The 24,790-nt window shown below is 35.8% G+C and overlaps 1 protein-coding gene across 1 annotated transcript in view; it reads left to right on the forward strand.

The window, feature by feature from the left end:
• The first annotated feature begins 312 nt into the window (after window positions 1-312).
• LOC135073234 (LIM domain only protein 3-like) overlaps window positions 313-24,790 on the forward strand; it is a 51,349-nt gene continuing 26,871 nt past the window's right edge. The window contains exon 1 of the mRNA XM_063967340.1: window positions 313-616. The gene's annotated coding sequence lies outside the window, so the exon portion shown is untranslated. The remainder of the gene's footprint in view (window positions 617-24,790) is intronic.

Raw genomic sequence — 24,790 nt, forward strand, 5'->3', positions numbered from 1 at the left:
CGAAATAAAATATTGATCTCAAACAAATCGTACTGTGATAGTAATACATAGTAACCAGACTCTACAATTTCAATAAGATATTGTTTACATTTCATAATTGTAAATGTATTATCAAAGCAATTTTATCAGTTCACGTGAAGACGTAGCCTTAATTACACTTAAAAGCTGTTGTCAGAGTATACTTTTTCAATTAGAGTATTAAAGTGTTCCGACCCCGTCATTATATTAGAGTGTTGATCCATCCACCCCAAGGCGCCCGCCCCGGCTCGCCCGCCGCCGCCGGCCGCCGGCACAGCACACTTCGCCGCGAGTGCTCCGCCGGGTTGCACGCGCCGACCCGCCGTCTCCGACTCGCAAACTTTACTCGAGCTCCGACTCGGCCGGTCAGCGGTCCGCGCCAACCGGAACATTTCTACCCGCGAACACCAAAACAATTACATCGCGTCCCCATAACGTCAAAAACTCTACACGCAAGTGACAATTGGAGTGGACGAAATCCAAAGTGATCCATTGTCGTGACTGTGGTATTGTTTCTGTGGATTGAAAGGACTAGCTTGGAAAAACTGGCTCTATCTTTATTGTGTTTACAATTGCGAAGAGGAGATTGATTTAACCGGTAAGTCCTTTGTTTAGTTTTTTACACATGTGTATCAGACACACTTTTTACTACAAAATACTTTTTGTATGTAAAATTACTGAACTTCTTTTATTTACTGTAACAAAAACTTCGTTAAATACTTAATTATAAATAAACGCCATTTCATGCGGCACCTGGAGTGAAAATTGTTTGTTTACTGAATACAATTATATTAAACAAACTAACGCGATTACCAGTTGCTTTCCACTATTATTTTCCTCATTTGTTGCAAAGAAAATAAATGTTTACTAACAAAAAACACGGCATTGTCTTGTGTGCGCCCCACAAAGATTAGCCTGTTGATTGCCGGCCGACTTCCTCCTGCTAACTGAATTATCGCAGTGGGTCAATAATTGTGTTTACTTTCACTGTTAATTAGTTCGGACGTAAACAACATTTAACGGCTCATTGGACAATATCAAATATGGCAACTTTATTGCAGCCAGGAAGTCGTAGTTAACTTCGAGCGAGAATAATCAATTACAGTTTGATAGCAATTAAGTCATCCGCTGTTAACTCTATCACGGTGACTGATTGGAATATGATCCATGGGGTTATCGGCGTTATCTTATGGGATTGGGGTGACCAAAAATACTTAATTGTTTTTAATACAAATCATTTAAAAGTCAGAAACAAGTATGTAATCAAAATTAATTTTCTTAATTACAAGGCACGTTTAATTAAATTATTATTAATTAGTAAAATATTGCAAGAAATCAAGTAAACGTTATTGGATTGTGTGAAAAAAATTGACGTAGAGTTTCAATCAGCGTTCACTTTTACGGCCCTCTACGTACGTTACGGTTCCGTAGCAATTGATTTGTGGTTCAATACGTCCGGTTGTAAGCGTGTTAGCAGTCAATTAAGTGATGGTTTGGCCATTCAGCTGCGTCTGCTTAATCGCGGTTCATTTGGCTGCGCCCGCGCCGGTACCGGGAATATCGGTTACATCGCACATACAAACATTCACTTACGGTAAACAAAGGAAGTTCATTTTAAAGGTCATGATAATAAATCTCCGTAATCTCCTAAAAAATAATAAGAGAAAGAGACAAATAATGTTATTTTGTGTGAAGATTTTTAATTTTATTCTGAATTTGCAACGTTTAAATAATTTTATGTACTGGAAAGTTATCTGCAAATGTAATTTGTACCAACTTTTCAATACTAAATACACAGTTTAATTTCATTATTAATCTTTAAATAACCATTCAGAATCTGACATTAAGATTCTGGTAAGAAGAAGCACTCTTTCTGAGAAATTCAAAGATTCAACCCTCGACGCAAGTGGTTTGTCAATCCGCGCTTACCAGGAAGTTCCCGCCAAAGAGATTACAGCTTTTATGAAGCCCACTTTAAGGGAGAGTCACTTACATTACATTATTATTTGTGACATACAAAAAGACCCGCTATGTGCGTGTATTTAAAGAAAAAATAAAACTTATTAAGATGCGTTACTTATTTCTTTGCAGTTTTAAAATAGTTAATCAATGGTAGAATTGAACACCAGATAAGTACCTACCTAAGTCTTTAATAAAAAAAAATATCAACTTGAAAATATTATTGAATTCACGCAAGAGAACATTAATTTGTGCTAACCAAATAATAAATAAATATGTAGGTAGGCACTTACTCTTAATGGAGCAAGGAAGTTGTATATTAACTGAACTCTATAAAAGATAAGGCATAAAATTTTCAAAAGAGATCTTTGATGATCGATTACTTCTGCGGTTACTATTAAAAAAACGCTTAGGCGGGAAGCGGAACCCCTGAAACTTCCCTAATGGACTGGTGGTTTCCTTATCTACCACTACGCAAGCTGCGATTGTGGGTTCTTAACCAGCTGGGAATAAAATTAGTACTTCATGTAAAAAGTGCAACAAACAGTTCCCCAGTACTTCCTACATTTCTTGGCTCTAAATTTAAATCTGTATAACTACGAACTGTAAAATAATTAATTAAAAATAAATACTACACTGATGTGGCATAGCAGCAGTGGTTGCGAGTACGCAATTATAAAAAAAAAAACAAATTGACAGATCTCTTTGCGCGCCAAACTAGGCAGTATGGTTTTCCCCCTTAGCTTTACGGAACGAATATAAAAAAAACTTAAGGAATGTTATGTTGTTTTGTAGAGCCGAGTGTTAGGACATGGCTGGGTATAATGCGCCGACGGATTAGTGACGTGTCGTATGCAACCCCACGACCTCGCATACTGATGCGCCCGCCAGCTGCTTGTTATTTTAATTATTGTGTCTTAATTAAAGTTGGCTCGGGTCTCTTAGACCTCGCCTGTCTAACACAACTATGGAACCAGCTCATTTATGAAATACAATGGTGTTGCTTTGTTTTATGACTAAAGTAATATAATAACTTTATTTTTAATAACTTTATAGTCGTGCACTCTTATAGCACTAATTAATGCTTGATAAGCACTAGAAGACAGGCAAAAAGCGATTGAGATGTAAGGTAGCTTAGATAAAACAAGATTATACAAAATTGCGTACATGTTTAGTATTTTTATAAGGACTTAGAGACTCATTAAAATGTCATCGTTTTAAGATAAGCGACTCTACATTGTCTATTTACATATTTAGTAGGTACATATTTATTTATTAATAAAAAATAAAAACTAATGCCCGTTACTGGTGTGCTTAGTTTTCCATCAAGCAGAAAGTTGGAATAAGTCTCAGCTTTCAACGTTCGTTAAAAAGCGGCAGTGTCAGTAATGATTAGGAGTATTAGGCACCAAAGTTGCTCATTAGAGGGCTCCGTAATGATCAGCCGAGCACCTAATGGTGAACTCTAATGAACGGAGGTAGGGTTACCACCCGTACGAATTAGTCAGGATTTATCTGGTATTCCGGCTACTTTATTATCCTTTAACCGTCTTTAAACATCAGAACTTCTAAGTTATATGAAAAGGATACCGAACCCTAGCTATATCCGGTGCGCGTGAGACCGCTTACTTCATCCCGTGCATTGTTCAGGCTTTTTTGAAATTTCCCGGAATATTTGAAAGGTTTTTCCATCAACTGGTAACCCTAAACGTGTCCGCTGAACACCCCGCCGAATGTTTTCAGCCGCACATACTAGTTAAACACCAGCGCCACGACGAGAATACAAATAATTAACCCATTGTTGATCATTATTGGCATTCAAATAGGCTTATTGTGTCCCAATTATAATTGATTTCATTAACAAAGCTACGCCCATAATTGAAAGTAGACAGTTTCAGCAAAAGGGAGGGTAAGGTAATTACAAGATCCAATTTAGAATTGCCAAGTCTACACTTTGCTGTTAGTTTCAAACAAAAGCTTAATTAATTAAGTCGAGAACAATTAAGTTCACTGCCGTAATATTCTCAGCAATTACGAGGTATTCGACGTATTTTGTAGTCGTTCGTAATTGCCGACGAGTCTCGAATCAGATTGTATCCAACGCTAATTCTGCACACATCCATTATTATGTTCCCAGAACTAATTGGAAAATCTATTAATTAAATTATTAATACGATGCAAAATATGAGATTAGTTACGGAGCTATTGAATTTCCTCGGATCTAATTTAAATTTTAGCACCTAACAGAACTCTACACAGTCTGAAAGCCACATGATCGTTTGGAATAATTAGAGAAACATTCATTTCGCTTAATTAGTTCGTAGCTATTTATACCTACCAGAATATTATGTTAATGTGGCCGTTTAATTTGAATACGTCGTACGCGATAAAATTGTGTTAATTGGATTGAGTTATTTAAATATGTGAGCTTTAATATAAAAACTGGGGCTTGTTTTGGTCAAGTAAGCGCGTACATACCATGAGTGCCAATCAGGAACGGAGCGAGCGTTTTCGTGACATAAACCAAGCATTAGGTTTCGGTTGTCAATTTGGTGGTGTGGTGTAATAAATCAGGGTTGTCGTTAGGTGCAAGCGACTATCGGCAGCAGGTAGGCTGGCGGCAGCGGGCGGCGCGTGTAACGAGACACATTGCGAGCGTATCCTCCCAATTAGCGCCAGGCGAGCGAGCGAGCGAGCGCGGGCCGCCCGCTGGTCACCGCCCGCCCGCGCTCGTTACGCTCCCGCCTCGTTAGGGGAATTGTTTGTTCGAGTATGTAAAAATGTGTTTATTTGCACGTACGCTCCCGGGTAAAAAATATATGAAAAGACCCTTTTAAGACTTTTAATGATTTCCCGGCAAAGGGAAATTGGGTTAGTTATTTTCCCCGGGGTTGCCCCTCGTTAAGTTTTAATGGGGTAGCTAGCTACGACGTAATCAAACGTACTTATTTAAGTTAACGACGTTTACCAGGTCTGTGTACTTTGTTGTCAATAGAAGTTGTTCGATGGAGCGATTCCTCCTCTATTTTGTTGGAGATGAAATAGCAAAGGCGTCCAAACTCATTAACTGTGATTAGAAGTCGATTTTCAGTATTTATAATTGCACGTTCTGAGAAACGCATGGAGTTTGGCGTAACGAGTTAGAAAAGGAGAGTTTCCGGCGAGTCCAGGACTACTCAGATCCCGGTATAGGTAGAACACCTAATTAATTTCCAGTAAAATGTCGACATCGCTTGTTTTTGCCAGGAACTCGGCTCATTAGAGCGACGAGGCATGTTGATTACATTTTGCAGCGCTTATTAGCGCAAACTCTCATTAGGGGCCACTATTGTTGTAATTAAACAAGAAACAACATCAGTGCCGACCGCCGAGCTCGGACCGTGCTGAAATCGCTTTTACGTTGCGGCGATAGAGTCTATGACGCGGGGATTTGCGAGCGGTGGTAATTTTGTGCGAATTTAATTAACAACTCAATAGTTACATAGAAGAGGCACAGAACGTAAGGGAGTTCTTGTGGTGTCTGACATGAATCTATTGTTAGTGGGCCGTGCAAAAAAGCCGAGGTTTGTTTAGAAGTGGTTTACGCAATTACGGAGCTGGTAGTGTGTCGGCGCCCGGCGTCGCCGGCACATCGGGGAGTTTAATTGGACAACCGAGAGGCGGGGGCTCCTCCGCCGCCTAACACTTCTAATTGGCTCGCCAACACTAACAGGAGCTTTCTTCTAAATTGTACAGTCATCGTCATTACTTATAATGGCTGCGACTCTCTAACAACACCTGCCGCTATTCCAATTTCTTTACATAAATAGCAGCGAAATATCGGCGTTGTTAGGAAGGCTCACGTGAATGCGACACTTTTTCCGAAAGCTTATTTAAGAGGTCTAAAGGCCCCGGCTTCAAAGCTCGGTAAAATATGAGATAAAAGCTCACTAAATTGGCTTGAACATTCAAAACAATGATTTTCCACTTTGAATTATCTTTATTGGTTTTATAACAGTCTGATATCATCTTTATAATGAATGATGTAGCGTTTTGTCGGACAAGTAATATTCATATTCTAATTATCCATAGCATCGTCCATTAATGATAACATTGCCCATAAAGATAGCATCCGTATAATCTTCATAATTAATACTGAGTGGATATTATGTAAAAATATTAATAAATAAAAACTCAAGCGGACGTATAATTATGGAAAATATCGCGACGATTTCGTTGCATTATACTCGTACATAAATAAATTAATAAGTAAAAAGTATTAATTATTTAGTAACCGCAGATAACCTTAATTGACGTTAGGTAATAGGGTGTCATCAGATCATCTCATTTGCAGGATCATTTCGGGTTAACGAACGTCACCGCGTTATCATTGTTTATGTATTATGCTTGACTCATTAGACTGTAATTGGGAGCAGCATTAATTAGTCCAATTAAGAAAAAAAATATCGTATTTGCGTCGGTGTTTGATTTGAATTGATTGCTATAATGCGTCCGATTGGCATCTCACGCTCGCGGCGCGTGCGTCAGCGCTACGCCAATATGCACGTCCGTAAGCCGAAGTTGTCTAACCGCTTATTAAGATAACAATCCCTAATTAAAATTGCTGATTGCTGTTATTTCTTACTTAGAACAACACATGTCACATAAAGTGGACAAGATTGTTTATTTTATTTACGTTAGTAATAACGACTTGAGTTTTTTTGTTTTATATCAATCGTATTAAATTGTAATAATGAATCATTGGTTAAAAACAACCGAGGTTAGCCACAGGCCAGTGAGTGGAGTAAATGCATACCAGTTAGGGGTACCTATTGTTTCGATACAACAAGCGACTAAATAGCTACACAGCTAAGAGCTTTTTAAGCTTTTACATTAAGCACCTTGATGACGGAATATAAAATCAAACACCGTGGCATCTTAAGTAAAGTTGTAATGGGTGCAATTTCAGCAACAGAAACGATCCTGAAATCAACTTTTACCTACATAGTACCTACTATCGTGTATCGTGTAAGCGCTCCTAGGCACTTTGCACCCGCGATCATGCGCGCGAAAGCGACGCAGACGTCACCCACCCTTCACCGGCCGGATATGAGCGGCTATTTAATTTCCGCGTTTTCAATGATCGTTTCATATTCACTATAAACTAACTCATCAGCTTCTGCACTGGAAATCTCCCGTCTGAAATACGTGCAGCAATTATTGCGCTGGTTTTCACTTGAAAAGAAATCTTTTGATTCCTATACCATTTATCCTTTCAGAATTTCAGTATTTAGGTAATCTGTGAAAAATTTTAACTTTATTTACAATTTAAAGATTTTTACAAATAATTTACTAACTTAATATAATAACAAAATAGCATTATTTCATACAAACGAAATCTTGCTTACTTAAGCAACTTAATCATTATTATTTAAATAAGTTTGGGATCTAGACATCATAATACATAGTACTAATAATAATAATAATATGCAAAATGGATTGTTAAAAGATAATGATGTTGTCATTCTTATGGAAATATCATGACATTTAAACTATGTTTTATAGATGTTTCAAAATGTTGTTAAGATTAATCAAACTCAACACAGATTATTAAAGTGCAAGATGCAGTATTAGTTCGTACCTAGTCAGTCGTTAGCGGCGTGGACCCTAATCCATCTTTGTGATAGCAATCAGAGCTCAGCCCACTAATAGAAGCCTCTGTTTACTATTAATTCGGGACTGAGACAGTGCCGTAATCATTCCCGCTCCAGCCAAATAGCTATGGAATGGCTTATTTAGTGAGCTTCGGTAACTAAGTCTAAATACCTAGTTTATCTTGTGTATTTAAGACCTTTACGCACTCTATTGCTCCTCTAAAAAGGCTTAGTGACTTTCTTATCTTTGGCATCGACTTTTTGTTAGTTTTATCCCGGCACAATGTTTACAAATTAAAAACAAACAACAATCCATATTCGTAAAAAGCAAATATTAGTAAACAGGGGTGCTTTATCTATAGCTGCGGTGTGTCTCTGAAATTATGGCGCTATCAGTGCAGAGATGCCACCGCATGGGGGAACCGCACACGTCGTGGTTGTGTGCACGGGTTTATTGATATGCCCCGTTGGGATTAATTTGGAATATAGGTACTTAATCAGAGTGCTTGAAATATCATTTTTTTGACCAAGAGGAACAGCATCAAATATCCTTTTCTAAGTTGTGTGATGGATGTTTAACCGTTATCACTGAAATGCAACTTCTGCCCAGTTTCTAGTTAGTTTAGCAATGAATACTGCTTGATATACGATATCACATCAAGCTAGACACTTAAATTGGTGCTATTTTACGATAAACATTTAATTTTATTTTTATGTGATGTAGAGCTTTCGTAGTCCAAAGTATTAACTGAGAAATCATTGTACTTATCTCTAAAAAATAAGTTTTGTAAATCTTTCTTAATAAACTATAAAAGCTAAATACACACGTAAGATTGCATCTGCTATAAAAAAAAACTAATCTGTCGAATGCAAGAGACTCAACTCCCCACAACATTCACTCACTCGCAACAACTTTGTGATGCCCCAAGTAGGGAGCGGCATTATGATAAATCTGTGCTAATATTTAACTAAATAAGGCGGGTATAGGGTTGTGCATCGAAAGCTCGGGTAATTGATATTTATTTTTCCCATGAATTCATAATTATTTGCATATTAATCAAGTTTACGGAGAGACTGACATGTGTTTTCATGAGATTCGTTTTTTATAACTTAACTTATTTTATAAACCATCATAATTTACATATTTATTACAAAAACTATGCTTTTTGCATATAAGTAGGTACAAAATCAACAAAATAAAAAAGCGTAGTACTATAATTTTTAGTATTAAAATCATGAATGAGTCTCACAATTCGGTAATCCGTAGCCCTGCGACGCTATCAGAGCTTTAGCCAATAACATAATAAAAATCGTAATAAATAGTGAGCTTTGATAGCTTTTTTATTAAAAGAACGACTTGAGAAAAGTTTATAGCGGAAGGTAACTTGAAAGACCATTGGAATAACCTTGTTGCGTTTACGATACAATACTTTCTTATTAAACTTAAGGCAGCCTTATGTTTTGAGTGACAAATCCAATTTTATTCTCGACTGCCCCTCTCGGCCCGCGCCCCGCGGACCGATCAGACCTTATCCAAATTGGATCTTGAATAATAAAGAATCGGGGCGATTGGATTTTATTCCTTAAATTCAATTAGCACACGAGGGTCGTGTGTGACTGCAGACTAAAGATAGAGCCACATTATCGTATTAAAAGGGATCCAAAGGGTGTCTTTGGTCGGGAAGAAATGCTTACGTCATAGGGTTAACCCTCGCAAACTTCGATCAGAGTAATCTTTTAATATTAAATGCGACATTCAGCGTATCGCCCTAGAATCTGTTTAGAAAATATAAAAGAGCCCAATATATTTCTATGCCTTGTTTAAATTAAAAGTGAACGATAAATCGGTTTAACCTGAATGACTAAGAAGTCAAAGTTTTAAAACTATGGTGACAAACATTTATGCTAACTCGGCACTCAGGCGACTATATAAATAACGAAGAGATCGGCTGGGGAGAAAACTTTGCAATTCAAGGCCGGGTAGCAGAGAAAATGGCGAAAATGAGGTTTTCATTTTTCATTTTTGAGGTACTAAACAGTAAAATTAAAGGCTAAGATTTTTATTGGGCATAGTTGAGGATATTTTCGAGGGCTATTAACGGATGGAAACACGATTTGATGAAGTTGACTCGATAGAATAAATTCCCAAAGTTACCTCTATTCGTTTTCTATTTATGGTTTTATTTTTAAAATAAGCGATTTGAGATTCTAAATCTTTTACTAAACTAAAGTTCAGAAATAACTTGAGGGCTTTTAACGGATGAAATTTTTATATTGCGTCTTATTTAGTTACAATGTTAAAAAATGTGGAAAAAATCGTCCATGACGGCTTGAACAATCTCAATCAGTCGCGCGGTGGCGCTTACGGAGGACGGACGCGTGTCAGTTTTTTGGCCGTGACAGTTCGCGATTTGTCAATATTTTTGACAATGATGACTTTGATGAGTCACAGTATAATAATATCAGTGTTTTTTTTTTTTTTTTTAATTTGTTTTTTAACATACAGTCATGTACAATCAATAGTACTATAGTAAAGATGAATATGATTAAAGACCAAATTAGTGCCTATTTATAGCTATTACAATATTGGTTACAAATGAGCCACTCTTAGGACTAAATTTTTTAACAACAAGCCAAAACCTAGTGCACAGACAACGGCATATCGAGCCAACCACTATGGAATCTTATGTAGTTGTAATGTAATAGTTACTTTTTGCAACTGAAATATATGTAGATATAGGTCCGACATGCCGTCAGTCGGAAACAAAATAAAATAAAACAGAAAAATGAATGAGGAACACAAAGATAGTGACAGATTGGAAAGCTATTCACTAGCCAAACTATTAAAAAGGACGGATTTGAGCTTTGATAATGTTACATTAAACAAATCAATTTCTGTGAAGTTTTTATTGTAAACGTTAGTGGAACGATACACGAATGAGTTACGAGTATAATTTTTACGATATCGCGGGGTAACGAAAAGTGGTTTACTACGTGAGGAGCGTTACTGTGTGCTTAAATTTAAGCTTTCTCCAGTGTTACTGGAGAAAGCTTAATTTGATAATTAAGAATTATCAATTTTGTCTACCTATTGAAATTTAAATCGTTCGCATCCTTTTAAACGAAGACTCTACTCATGATACATAGTACTCAAATATGAGACAAAACCAATGAGATAAAATTTCGTTTTAATAGTACCTACATACAATCGTCTTACACTCTTTAGAAGAGCACACTGACACAAATAAATAATAAAAAATACTGTCTAAGGTCTGTAGCTAAAGGTCTAAGCTGTAAGATAGAAGAATCTTCTAGCCAAAAAGATGCCAGATGCAGCAGATGTCAACGGATTTAAAACTGGAGTTCATATGACTCCTTGCAGACTTGAGTCTCTAGAGCGTCCCTTCCTCCACCATGCGTAAGAATGTTTCAAAAATACTGTCTAAGGTCTGTAGCTAAAGGTCTAAGCTGCGAGATAGAAGAATCTTCTAGCCAAAAATATGGCAGATGCAGCAGATGTCAACGGATTTAAAACTGGAGTTCATGTGACTCCTTGTAGACTTGAGTGTCTAGAGCGTCCCTTCCTCCACCATGCGTAAGAATTTTCACAAAAATACTGTCTAAGGTCTGTAGCTAAAGGTCTACGCTGCAAGATGGAAGAATCTTCTAACCAAAAAGATGGCAGATGCAGCAGATGTCAACGGATTTAAAACTGGAGTTGATGTGACTCCTTGTAGACTTGAGTGTCTAGAGCGTCCCTTCCTCCACCATCCGTAAGAATTTTCACAAAAATACTGTCTAAGGTCTGTAGCTAAAGGTCTACGCTGCAAGATGGAAGAATCTTCTAACCAAAAAGATGGCAGATGCAGCAGATGTCAACGGATTTAAAACTGGAGTTGATGTGACTCCTTGTAGACTTGAGTGTCTAGAGCGTCCCTTCCTCCACCATCCGTAAGAATTTTCACAAAAATACTGTCTAAGGTCTGTAGCTAAAGGTCTACGCTGCAAGATGGAAGAATATTCTAACCAAAAAGATGGCAGATGTAGCAGATGTCAACGGATTTAAAACTGGAGTTGATGTATGGAACGTTCGCTTTTTGTAACCTTTATAATTTGGTCGGCTTATAGAAGAATTCCTGATATTTTTTTGCAGTTCGATAACTTTCTTATAAGTCGTATGCTTATAAGTAATAAGCTGAAATTAACAGGATAGCTTATTCAAGGAACATTTTAATTTGTCCATTGTATGCCATGTTCCCTTGTTATAAGGGAATCGCGTATTCGGCCACGAAAGTAAGACTGTTAAAATAAATTAGATTTCTTGAAATCTCTCTTTTGCGCAAAGCCACATCAATTATATTTACTGTGGTTATAAAGGTGTACCAAGGGTACATGCTACACCTTTTTATTCGATTGTAAGAGTACTGGTTTACTCACAAATCCGTTTTATCTGAATTTCGAAATCTTTTAATTACACTGGTGTTTATCATTCAAATCAATGACTAATGTTTGAACTAATTTGGACATATCAAGGTCTATCATTGGTATTTTTTTCAAACTTCTGCGTTGAGTCATTTACGAGATCTGGGACATCACAAAACATTACCCCAGCAAAATTCTAAATAACTTGAGAACCGGAACACGAACAAATTTTGCTATTCGTGGACAAATTACTACGCAACAAGAGCTATCTATCCATGTATTTGGTTCTGCGATAGAACGACTTTAAAAAAAAAAATTCCAGGGTAATGTTTGAAACGTTACCCTAGCAAAATCTGTTTTTTCCTAATAACTTTAAAACTATAATTTGAACGAATTTTGCTATTAGTGGACAAAAGACAATGCCGGAAATTGGCGTCTTTTTTTTTCGCGCGGCCATCGACCAAACTTTGTCGATGTTGCATGTTGCAATTTCTTACAAAACTTGCGCACAAAAAGCAAATCTAGTATGAAAATCATCAAACTTCTAATGCTCGTAACTCAGTTCAGACTGAGTTTAGAGGTATACATGCCATAGTAAGTTTGGTTTATTACACTATTTTGTAATCAAAAAACAAAGTTTGATCGATGGCCGCGCGAAAAAAAAAAAGACGCCACTCTCCATACAAAATCTGGCATTGCCATTTCTGCTCACGGTGGACTAATTATCTGCTATGCTCTCGACTCTATAAAGCACAACATTTATAAAAAAATTGCTGCGGTAATGCACTCCAGGTAACCGTGTGTGATGCTCATTGCTCATAGTGATTTTCGATACAGAGCCCCGTACATACGTTATACATAAATTATGGAAAGAAAACACCCACACCAATACAAACAAATATGTATGCAATTTTGGTATGATATTTTTTTTTATTAATAAACAAAAAGAAGCAGAATTTAGCCGGCGCGGAACTCCCGGAAGGTCGGGTGACGCCACGCCTCTTTGAACCGTGTTTACTTTGGCAGTTATATTCTAAATTTATTCGATTCTAAAATATATTCCCAAAAATTTTGAAAGTTGTTTTAATTTGTATCACTTGGATATGATTTGTATTAGAAAGTGCTATGAGTGTGACGCTTGAACGGAAGGAAGTCAACCTAACCTAACCAACTGCGTATTTCTAAACTGCGTATTTCTATACTGTGTAGCCGCGAGAGCTCTTTGGCGCGCTGTCTTCGGCGAAGTATTGCGCGCGCAGATTTTGACAGCGCGAAATACCTACTTTAGCAGAAATACCAAGCCTTAAACGTAAACAGTACGTGGCGCTATCAATTTTAAAATAAAAGAAGTGTAGGGGGACATGCATAATATATAATTCTTTGAAATGATTGTAAATTTTCACTTCGTCGTAATGTTTGATTTCACTCACTAACTCTTGCTTGGAACATCAGTGTTATACTAATGATGTAAATATTTAACACAATTTACGTACCTAAGTATTACAATTTATATATCACCAAAACAACATCTAATATGTAGGTATGGAGGATGCCTAATGATGCTGTTCTCTCATAAAACAGTGTGATAGGAGCGATTTTCCGTCAAAAAAATATAGTCTGAATTTATTTGGCAGGTATCTACAACAAAGTTTATTTCTTATTTTTTATGAGGATTTCTATTTCAAAATAATAAGTATAATGATTAGATTTAATTTCTTTTCACATGTTTTTCTGCGCTTCATATTTATGTACAAAAATTATGATGTCAGCTCTCACACCAAAATGATTTGATGTCGCGTTGATTGTAATTAAAAAGTGTCATTTATCTATCACATCAGCGATCGATATTTTTGATTAAATTGTAATTTAGTGTCGAACACTGCAAAATATGTACGAAGATAGAGACATTTAACCAATGATTAGTTAATAAAAAGCTACAGCCGGTGTCGCTAATTACCTACACGAAGTTCATTGATGACATGCGAACATAAAGTATTTATTTCAGTGTACTTATACCTAATAATTTGTATACAAACTTCTAATTGCAACGCAAGCTCATACATCTTCAACAATATTGACACGTATTCAATTAAAATAAAGAGCAATATCGAATGATAGCGTTGGGTGTGAAACGCCCGAGATGTTGAAAAGCGACGCATTGACTTAATTTCGAATAAATTGCGGCATTAATATAAACGAAGTATTAATTCGATACGCACTGGTATAATCTTGATTACATTATTAACTTGAACTCTTTAATATTTAATTTTTTCATCTGTAACGGACGGTTATTTAATTTACAAAGTTATTATGAAAAGGCATATTTATTGAGTAAATCCGATTTTATAACGCGAAACTATTTTCGAATCACGATAAATTTTCTGTACTTCAATAAAAACTTTAATTTAAATGAGGCCAGTGTGAGACATTAGCTGTCGATTAACAGTATTAAATAACGTTGTTTATTTATTAATCTTCCGCAGTCTCTAATCCATTTATCACGTGACGAAAAAACTTGTTATTAACATAAAGTTTACACAATGACCTTTTCTGTGATGCCATACGATTCTTTTCTCATTATACTAATTTGTTTTTAACTTTGTTTTCTATTATGTAAAATTAACAACTTAAGGCGCACCTACATTTTCTTTAATAGGAAACTGCCTACGTTTTCAATCGATTCCAAGTAATAAGTAAACGTTTAATAATGTAGCCTTACTTAAACAGTGATTAAAATACACTTGTTTGGTAATAAAAACGGTTGCATTCACACGCATGATAGCTCGCCGTCTAATAGTGGTTATTAATAGTAACGTGTGGCGTCGCCTCCGCCCATTACGGTGGATGTATTAATAAAATAAATCGCGATATTATCGCCGCCGCGGTTGACATAAACATCGAAATCTACTTAAAGTAATGGAAACGATTTCATGCAGCGGAATCGGGCCGCGATAACACGAGTTTCGTAGTCGGAGCGCTCTTAAGAGGACTATCGCTACAGTACATATTAAAAATAACTCCAAAATTCATGACTGAGATAACCCTTTTAGTGATAGTTCACACATGTACCTACTTAACGTTATCACGTGTTCTCTCGAAGCTTTTAATTTTTTGTTATCTGTGTAAAAGCTTTAATGATTGAAAACAAACCTACTGCATCCAATAACAAAACATATAGGCTGTCTAATGTTTTTAAAACATTTTTTTTATGATCTGACGTCTCCAAGCGCCTTTCTTGTTTATAAAATCTCACTTCAAACCATTTTCAGGGAAAAAATGGCCGTACAAAGATAAACAGACAGACCAAAAAACACGGAAACGTCAAGGATTTAACGGATTAAATAAGTATTATTGTCTGTCCTCCCCTTAAGCAGATAATGTATTTATTTATCATCAGTCATCCATAATCCACTTGCCTACACGTTGCGGTGCAATCTTTATTCATTTAAGATTTATTCCTCAGTCACGAATTCATGATAATGCGAATCGAATACACATTACAAAATGGCTTATCGAAACAACGCGATTAATTAACAGAAATAATAATAGGAGGTCGTTTATTTGATCTTCTTTAATTGGTTTTTTTAATTATGTTTTGTTTTTCTTATAAGAGATATTAATACCTATGTACATATTTATATTTCCTACTAGCATTATCATAATATGTTCATCTTTTTGGAATAAATTTATGGCTTAAGAATATTTTGATGATGCTAGTAAAAAGTTTTATCAAAATCAATCATCAAAAATGTCTATTGCATTCTGATGAGATTTTGCGATTGTTGATTGCTATCCTTTCTCTGATGTTTGATGATACAAAAATAAGAAACGAGATATAATTTTAAATTTTCCAAAATAACGGCTAATTACTTATTCCAAAATACGTGCGCGGGCGCAGTTATTTAGCTGATAAGCTATACCAACCTAATGGTTTCGAAACAATATTTATAATAACGCACACTATGATTAATAAAACGTCGACACAATTTTACATTCTATTTCTTGTAACCTAATTACCGCAAAGTTAACAGGATTGTCTATTGTTGTCTGCTTGACTCAGTTAATTGCTAAATGATTATTTAACGATGTGAAATAATCAGTTTCATTTGTACTGAATCGTCGTAAAAAATGATCATCATTATTAACTGTGTTGTTTCACAGCCGTTCTAACCCGAGCCGCATGTCTCACGACTATATTAACCGACAAAAAGGTTTTAACAGTCAGTTTAAACCTTTTTGTCTATTAATATCACATGGTGATCATTAAGAACTACAATAAAAACATAACGAACACGAAACATGCATTACACATTTATTTTTATGCGAAAAACATGACACAGACGGTTGCCCCATATGATATTTTATGTTATAGGAATATTTAAAGAAACTAAAAGTACTCGATGTATAAGTGTAATTACGAGAGAAGTACCTATAAGTATAATCAGTACCTATAATTGAAAAAGTACAGTGGTAAGGTGAACTGATGTGGGAATTGTAGAGCTTCTCTATGGCCATTTTATATCAATGGTAATACGAGTATTCGCAGAGATGTATGCGATGATTAATTAATACTTATTCATGGACCTATAAAAAAAGGCGGACGGAACTCGCGCTACAACAAAACTGTGACGCAAAATTTTGGCGTTTGTCTATTGTGTGAGTGAATTTAGGGATGCCATGTTAGCCAATACATTTTACCCATTTATTTTAAGAAAAACATAGATCGGCAGATGTTACTTGGAAATGTAGACAGAATTATTCCGTGCCATTTTAAAAGGATGAAAGGTGAATGCGTTGAGGTAGGCGCGAAATTTTCAATGTTCAAATTTTCTTACATTGTTTGCAAGTCAGTGTGTCAGGGTATGTACATAATGTTGATCAAAAATGATTCACGCAGTTACAAATTACGAATCTTGTGTACATTATAATCATAATCTTATGCATCATCAATATATTATTATTATCTCTGATAGATTTTTTAACATACAACCTGACACTGACTTGCAATCAATGTAAGAAAATTTGAATTTTGCAGTTCCTCATTTTTGGGAAGGATCAAATTTGCCTATGAAAATATATCCCATTAAAACACAATTATTATGATAAATTATTTTATTTCCATAGTATGCGTAATAAATAACTAAAAAGTCCTAAAATTATTATTAATTTCCCATATTTCGGGTAATTTTCCCACGTAAATAACTGAGAACACTGGTCTTTGACGTATTATTTTTTCGAGTGAATGACGTTTGATTTCAATTAATTTCAATATTTTAATGTCGGGAAATAAGTGATTGGATTATTATTTTGCCTGTGAAATGTGATTCCTTAATTTTTGTTTGTTCGAACAGAACGGTTTTTACACAATTTCATCACACAAGACATGTCGTATTCGTGTTGTTTTTTCGCTGCTTAAATGTGTCAACTGTGTGAAGTTTGCACTTGAAGTGGTGTATCAGGGTGTGAATGTGTGCGTGCCGGCCTGTACATACAGGCAAGCTGGTGTATCCTAATGTCACAGTATTTTGTTGATGAGAATCCGTCCGACTTTTTTTATAGGTCCATGTACTTATTAATATATTTTTGAAACAAGAATATTGCAATTGCAAAAAATAAATTTTCAGGTTTTTCACAATTTAAAGCTCTACAAGCATATTTGGCACATATTTTTTACATGGCACATATTTTTTTGTTAACTCTGTATTCAAAGCTGTTTGTATTTATGAATTCCCGTTAATTTATTGTTTTTAATAAAACTCACATAGTATAGGTTTTAAATAAACTATACGCAGACGAAGTCGCGGGTGTCCACTAGTGTGATATTTACCTATGTATGAATACGTAGGTGTGGTATCCCGCTTCGCCCGTTATTCGCGTGCAAATTAAAGTGCACGCGTTACTGGTTCGGCATCTCTCTTAAATTGACTGTCCATCAAATCTGACTCCCCTGTAGTCGAGGGGCTAATGTTCAATTTTTGTGATCAATGGACGCGGATAGAATAAGTTTGGGACTTACGAAAACTCAATTATGGTTTGGCTGAAATATAACAGTTTATTATACTTACTTAAATGTAAGTTAAAAGCTTTCATAAGTTAAGCTTAATTGCTATAAATTAATGGAGTTCAGTGCTTTGGACTGATTGTTCTGGATAACTGCAACTTGTAATAATTACGATAAATATAATTTAAGAAAAAGTAAATTTAATATAAAAGCTCGCTCCTAAACTATACATGGATCACGCCCGCGCCCACTGTCCGCTTTTGCTGACCACTGTGCAATGCACCTCACTCGCGTGATGTTCCTTAATTAAATTTTAGCTTAAGGGAAAATTTAATTTCCGGGCCACCACCAAGGGATCGTGTTACTCATATTTTTATTGGCACAGCACCGCTTTCTTGATGCAACTCTTGTATTACCTACTTCTTTATTTGCGTTTAAAACGAAATGAAGATTTTTTCATAACTTGGCATTCATTGCGGAAATATTCTCATTTCAATGCAAAAGCGAGCGAATTTAGATTTCTAACGATTTATGCCAGAAGTCTAGGGTCGTAACATAAAAAAGTATTATTTTGAATACATTTGATACTGTACTCGTATAGGCTACCATAACATCACTCGTATTATCTTTTCTGCCAAGTGGTTATTATGGGCTTAAAAATAAAACTGTTAAAAAAGTTGGTAAAGTAAACTTTTGTGTCTCAAAGAAAAAAGAAAAAGTACAATATAAAAGGGGTTAAAATATTCAGCGGTGGTGTGAAAGAAGATGCGTATCTGCGGGAACTTATAGCGCGAGCGAGGCGCGAGGCGAGTAGCGTAGCGTGCGGCGGATAATGGCTCGCATTGTGAGCGGTGGCGTGCGGCGCAACCTTAAAAGCAATATCCGGCGCCGCGCGCGCCGCCCGGAAATGAACCGGAAACAGCGGTGTATTAAGCCGCAGGTACCAGCCCTTCAATTTATAAACGCTCGCGGGCGCACTCCAGCCTTTGCGCGACTATTTCGCTGCTCCGGCATCCGGCGCGGTTAATTTGTAACTTACGCTTATTACGTTCCGCTGAAGCCACTCTCATCGAGACGCCTGCTCGCCTACTTACCCCCACTTCATTCCTCGTGCATTTAATAATACCTATCTTGATACCGAATGAAAACACGACAGAGATTTATTCAAAACATAGCCGGGAGGACAATATCTAAAATTACATTTTCTCGGCCTGAACTAACAGTGAAATGAAATAAAGTCCGCAAACAAAAGTTTGCAAATCCAATATGATTTGGCGCGTCGGTAAACATCGGCAGCATCCCGGTGATATCGCGAACGAATAACATTAAACTTTGTATGGATTGAATGTAGAAAACCAATTTCGGTGCTCGGCGAGTGCGAGCCGATGGGATGAGGGTGTCAGAACGCTTTGACAGCTCTCTGATTGAAAAATACGGAAGGCTGTTTATGGAGCAAGTGAGCCTGAGTCGAGCCGCCTGCATAGCGCGGAACTCGTTGAATGTCGCAGCTACTTTGCATCTTTTGCATTAATTTCAGTCGCGATAATCATCAGCTTTTCTGATTTTACTTTTTATTAATATAATCCTTAATGTATTTCATATCAACAACTTCAAACTGATTTTAAATGCATCCATTACGCGGCCTTGCCCTGCACCCACAGTAGGGGGAACTCCCTAGTGCACTTCTATCGCTCAACAATCGGATAGGGATAATACGTCAGAAAAGCTGGTATCAGCAAATTAATCGATAAGTTTTGTCGATGTAGGTCCTATGATGAATGGCCAGGGAATTATGCGCGTTATGAAATATCTCATAAACAGCGGCGAAACGGTCAGCTCGATATATCATGAATTTGGACATCAGCACCCGCTATTGGAATTCTGCGGATGACTTTTCTTCGGAATTTATAAGAGAACCAATCGGAGCAAGTATCCGGGATATGAGGCCAGAGGTGATTCATTTAAAACGACGAAATTAAACGTCTGCGAGATTACAGCTGGCGCGGTTGTGGATTACACGAGATAACTGATACGTTTATGAAACTAGAGAAACTTTATTTGAACTCGTGTTATTAGAAACTATGGGTAGGTAGTTAGTTGATGAAAAATTCTATATTGCGTTTATTTTATTTATTGTCATAAAACATACGACGAATTTTTATGAGTAACTTTGCTTTGATTGTCTATTATTTATGGGCTTCACTAATTATTTCCGACACATTTTATAATTGAAGAAGTAGTTTTACGAGTATACAAAGGTGGTAGCAATCAAGCACAGTCATTGTGCTTAATAACTTACTCAAATCTCAACATTCTAAAATTTTATGATTCAATTTTGAATTGTAAGCGGAGAGGTACCTCGTTGTGGATGTACACTGTTAAGCAATAGCAGTTCATATAATAAAGTTGTTTATAATGAATTATGGTATTGTTGGCAGCGGCGTGCCTGGTAATGTGCATGCATTTAAATTACGCTCAAATGTGGCATATGCGGCTCCGCGGCAGGGCCGGATTAGCTGCAGGGAAAGCGGCTCGGCTACACTTATTCGCAGTTCACTCAATCTTTCGAACTCGTTACCAGCGTAGGTATGTACTACACACGACGACAAGCAAGCTGGCATCTTATCCAGTTGGAACAGGTGCGATTTAGGAATAAAAATGTAGAGTCTGATGTGCCGCTGCCTGTACGTCTACTCTGCGCGTGAGTGGTTTTATATTTTAACGCGCAGTTAAATTGCTGAGTTCAAAACGTGATGTCTTATTTATAGAAATACGTAATTATACTCAAATGTTAATGCCACTAAATGAAATGTTCGTAACGTTTTAACAAATTTGAAGAATGGTATCTCGGCCATAAACACGAATGTTAAGTATTTTTAGCAACTCAACGTTCGTAATAAACGCGACTGTGAGACTAATTAAAGTGCTTTAACGTAAATTCTTCTGTAGATTCTGTAATTTAGCTCTCAATTCAGCGTACACAATTGTTGTGCACAAGCGCATTCAAAAAATTTAATTATCGCGTATCTCAGTCCGATCTCCGCCTCGCTGAGTATTGAAAACGTTAAAGCTGTCTCCGATTTCTTTCGAAAGCGCCTCACGAAACTCCATTGTGTTCAATTGAATCGCGTCTTAATTACAAAACGGGTGAATATTTAATTAAAAACTTTCCGCACGCGAGTAATTCCTTATTCCATGTATACGAGATTGAGTCAGCGTCGATTCCGCTTTTCTGCGAAGTCGTCGACATTCGACAAGGGCTTTTAATTGAATGCTGGCCCATTGTGCTCGTTAAAGCGATTCACTGTTAATCACCGAGTTTTTCGTTCGACGTAATGGAAGAAAGTAATTATCAATTAACTGGTCGATAATGGATTGCGGCCGCTTATCCGCCGGCTTATCTCCGCATGTAACGACTCACTCCGCCCGTTTTATCTTTTTAATAATGGATTTAAAATTGTCATCGATCATTTCCAGGCTTGTGTCAACAGCGTATATTAAGTTGTTCAATAATAGGCGAATCATATGAAATACATTGTTATCTAAACAATAGTCTATTCAAAGCTTTTTGTTAGAGCTTGTACGAGTACTTAATTGGATATTACCTACCACTAATATTTGATAGATTTTTTTATCACAAAGTATAGTTTTCTTGAAGTTCAGGCTATCTAATGCTGTTTTAACTGTGAAATTAAGTCAGTTACCATAATAAGAACGTAGCCGCAACAAAAGAGCCGTTAGATATTTGGGCATGTGTTGATCGCGGCGTGATTGCGCGGCCGCTGACGCGATATTGTGCGAGCATTAGCATTGTAAATGCAATCACAGGTGTCAACCCGCCACTCGCTCGTCGAATTTATGCGCCTTCCGCTCCAACCACTATGAATATAACAATTTATTGTCTATAAATAACGATTAGCATCCCACTCCTCGTGTCTAATGAAGCTATTAAATTACGTAAGGACCAGAGGATACGCATCGGAAATAATCCGCTGGTATTTATAAACGATTTGAGCGTGAGAACAAACGACGTCTTTTTCTAACCTTTTTATTGTAAGTAAAAGCGTTCTGAATTTCCTAACTAGTTAACGTGAGATAGTCATTCAAAACATCGCCCAAACTTGCATCACAAACGAATGTATATCCGTTAATATCTATATGGGCAATCTACATATAAATTGCCGTTTTAATCCCACGACACTAAATCGACTTAATGAGAGGAATGTTCAGTGACAAGTTTATAAAGTTTCACATCAATCAGAGTTATCGATGTCGGGACCGGATTTCATATTGTGTGTTGCGCTTGACAAAAACAACCATTAAGCGGATTAAACATGTACGGAACCAATTAAGGTCTTAAATGCCGACAATGTAACTTGTGGGGCGGGCTTGAGCGGTCCGTGGCAGACAGGCCGAGGCTATTAAATCTCATTAAAATACCTAGCCGACGACTATCATGAACATTTCCGTACCGCGCGGGAATAACTTGACATGTCATTTTTGCGTACTTTTCAGGGGAGCGATTTTAAAGTTTAGAGTTCTCTGGTAAATCGGAATTAATGATAATTGATATTTTTATGATTGAAATAAGCTAATTTAATGCGTATCTTTCGATTGGCGTAAGAATTTGATTAAATTATCTTCTTAATCTATTAAAAAAAAGACTTGTCAAGTTGTGTACCGACGACTTGTCAAGTTATTCACCAAAGAAAAACAAACATTTCAGGTGTAAAAATTGGATTTAAGTTAATTATTTTGAATGAAGTTTAAGTAAAAAAACAAAACATAAAAATAGAACATATTTTTATCACTTTTGCAATGAAATAGTAACAAATTTATTAGAAAAATCAAATATAATCGCAGATTATGATTGCTTTTGATCAGATAATTGTACGTTTACTTAAAATTAAAAAAAAAGACAAATAAAAGAACAAAAGCCATGCTTCATAACAAGCACAATTAATTTTAATTATTTTAGGCTTACTATTAGGCTTAAAATAATTAAAATTAACTGGATATATTTTTGCGTAAGGTCGACACGCCCTTTCGCGTCCAGTTCACGTCCAAATGATGGATCACTCTAGAACGTAAGCTATTGCTATGATTCCCTGAATGTATGACAGGTAAACCCACATTAAAAAAATCTTATAGCATGCTACCGTTTTTGCCAAAAATAAATCCCACGTGCGCAGGTGCGCGTTTCAAGGTAAGTTTTTAATACATTTAGGTCTAGTTTGGAATTTACCGCAGTCTCTAAGCCTTAACCATGAACCATACAATACGGATAATGATATCGGTGATTGTACTTTATTAAATGACACTTAAAAATAAGGTGGATGCGAATTTACTTCAATGAAATTTCCACTTTGCGTCAGAAGTGATCGCGGTCTGGTCTAACTGGGTCTAAGATATTAAAATATACAAAACAATGCATGTTGTATATTATTTAAAACGTTATTTACATGACTTATCGAACACAAAGATTTTTTTCAGTACTTAGGCCTTTTCCTGGATGCTAATACACGCTCCAAATGTAGCTTACCCTTTGTGATAGCCAATTTGCGTCCACATTGTCACGAATTTTTTTTAAATACAGACGTTGTAAATAATATTAAAAAGCAAACTGTGCCTAGAGAGGAGACCATAATTATTGCAAATTGAGCCATACTATTGAAATTTTAAAAAATGAAATAAACTAAAATATAAATGTATGTTTATAATTATTAAGTGTGATACCTAAATATTTTGAATACCAATTAGTAAGATTTTATCTATATTTTTTTATTTCCATGCTGTTATTAATTATTAGTGATTTTGAATGCATTTTTTCTATATTAAATTATATTAATATTACAAAGATATTAAAACTTCTAATGGTTTAGAGCAAGTTTAATACTATACAAAGACTAAAGGGAGCATAATGACAACAATTTTTCGTTCAAAATGATTACGGAAAATTGTATATTATTTTTATTCCTCAAATCTACCAACTCACTAAATGGACGAGATCTGGCGTATCGACCCTACTTACCTCATCATTATTCCTAATTAATGTCATTGATGTCAATAGACTATAAAAAATATCCGGAACTTAAAGTTGACCTAAAAGTTTATTATTAGATTTTTTACTTATATTCGGTTGTCAAACGAAATCTTAGTCTGTTATAAAAAAAACATTAGTAGATAGTACCTACTTATTGACTAAACTTATCCTTCTACTTTCAACTTGCTATTTAAACGTTAATTTAGTTTTAAACTATTGAAAATAGTAATAAAAGTAATAATTAACGCTTAAATATATTAAAAATATATTTTCAGGGGTTGCTAAGTAAAAAATATTTAAAGACACTCGAAATCCTGACAATGTTATATTTTAAAAACTGCTAATGACACATATAAAAATATGATTATACGAATGTAATAGCTGGATAACTCCAAATATCCAAACTCTTGACAGTGTGCATAACTAGACAACTGCACATATCATGGATATGTTTAGTACTCAGAGGGGATCATAACTTGATAACTGTTTTTGTCAAATTAAAAACGAAAATCCATAAATGTATAAGTCGAGATATTAACAAATACATGTTCTGACATACATTGATATATCGAAATATAAATGTTTGTACGAATAATATTAATTGGATATATCGTTATGTCAAATATTTATTGCCTAAATTAGAGATATTTACTTATGAACAAGAGCTGTATTTCAAGTATTTTTGGGTATTTCGAGTTGAGTTTTTTATACCAG

Source organism: Ostrinia nubilalis, chromosome 7 (assembly GCF_963855985.1).
Source record: "Ostrinia nubilalis chromosome 7, ilOstNubi1.1, whole genome shotgun sequence".
In the NCBI taxonomy this organism is placed as follows: Eukaryota; Metazoa; Arthropoda; class Insecta; order Lepidoptera; family Crambidae; genus Ostrinia; species Ostrinia nubilalis.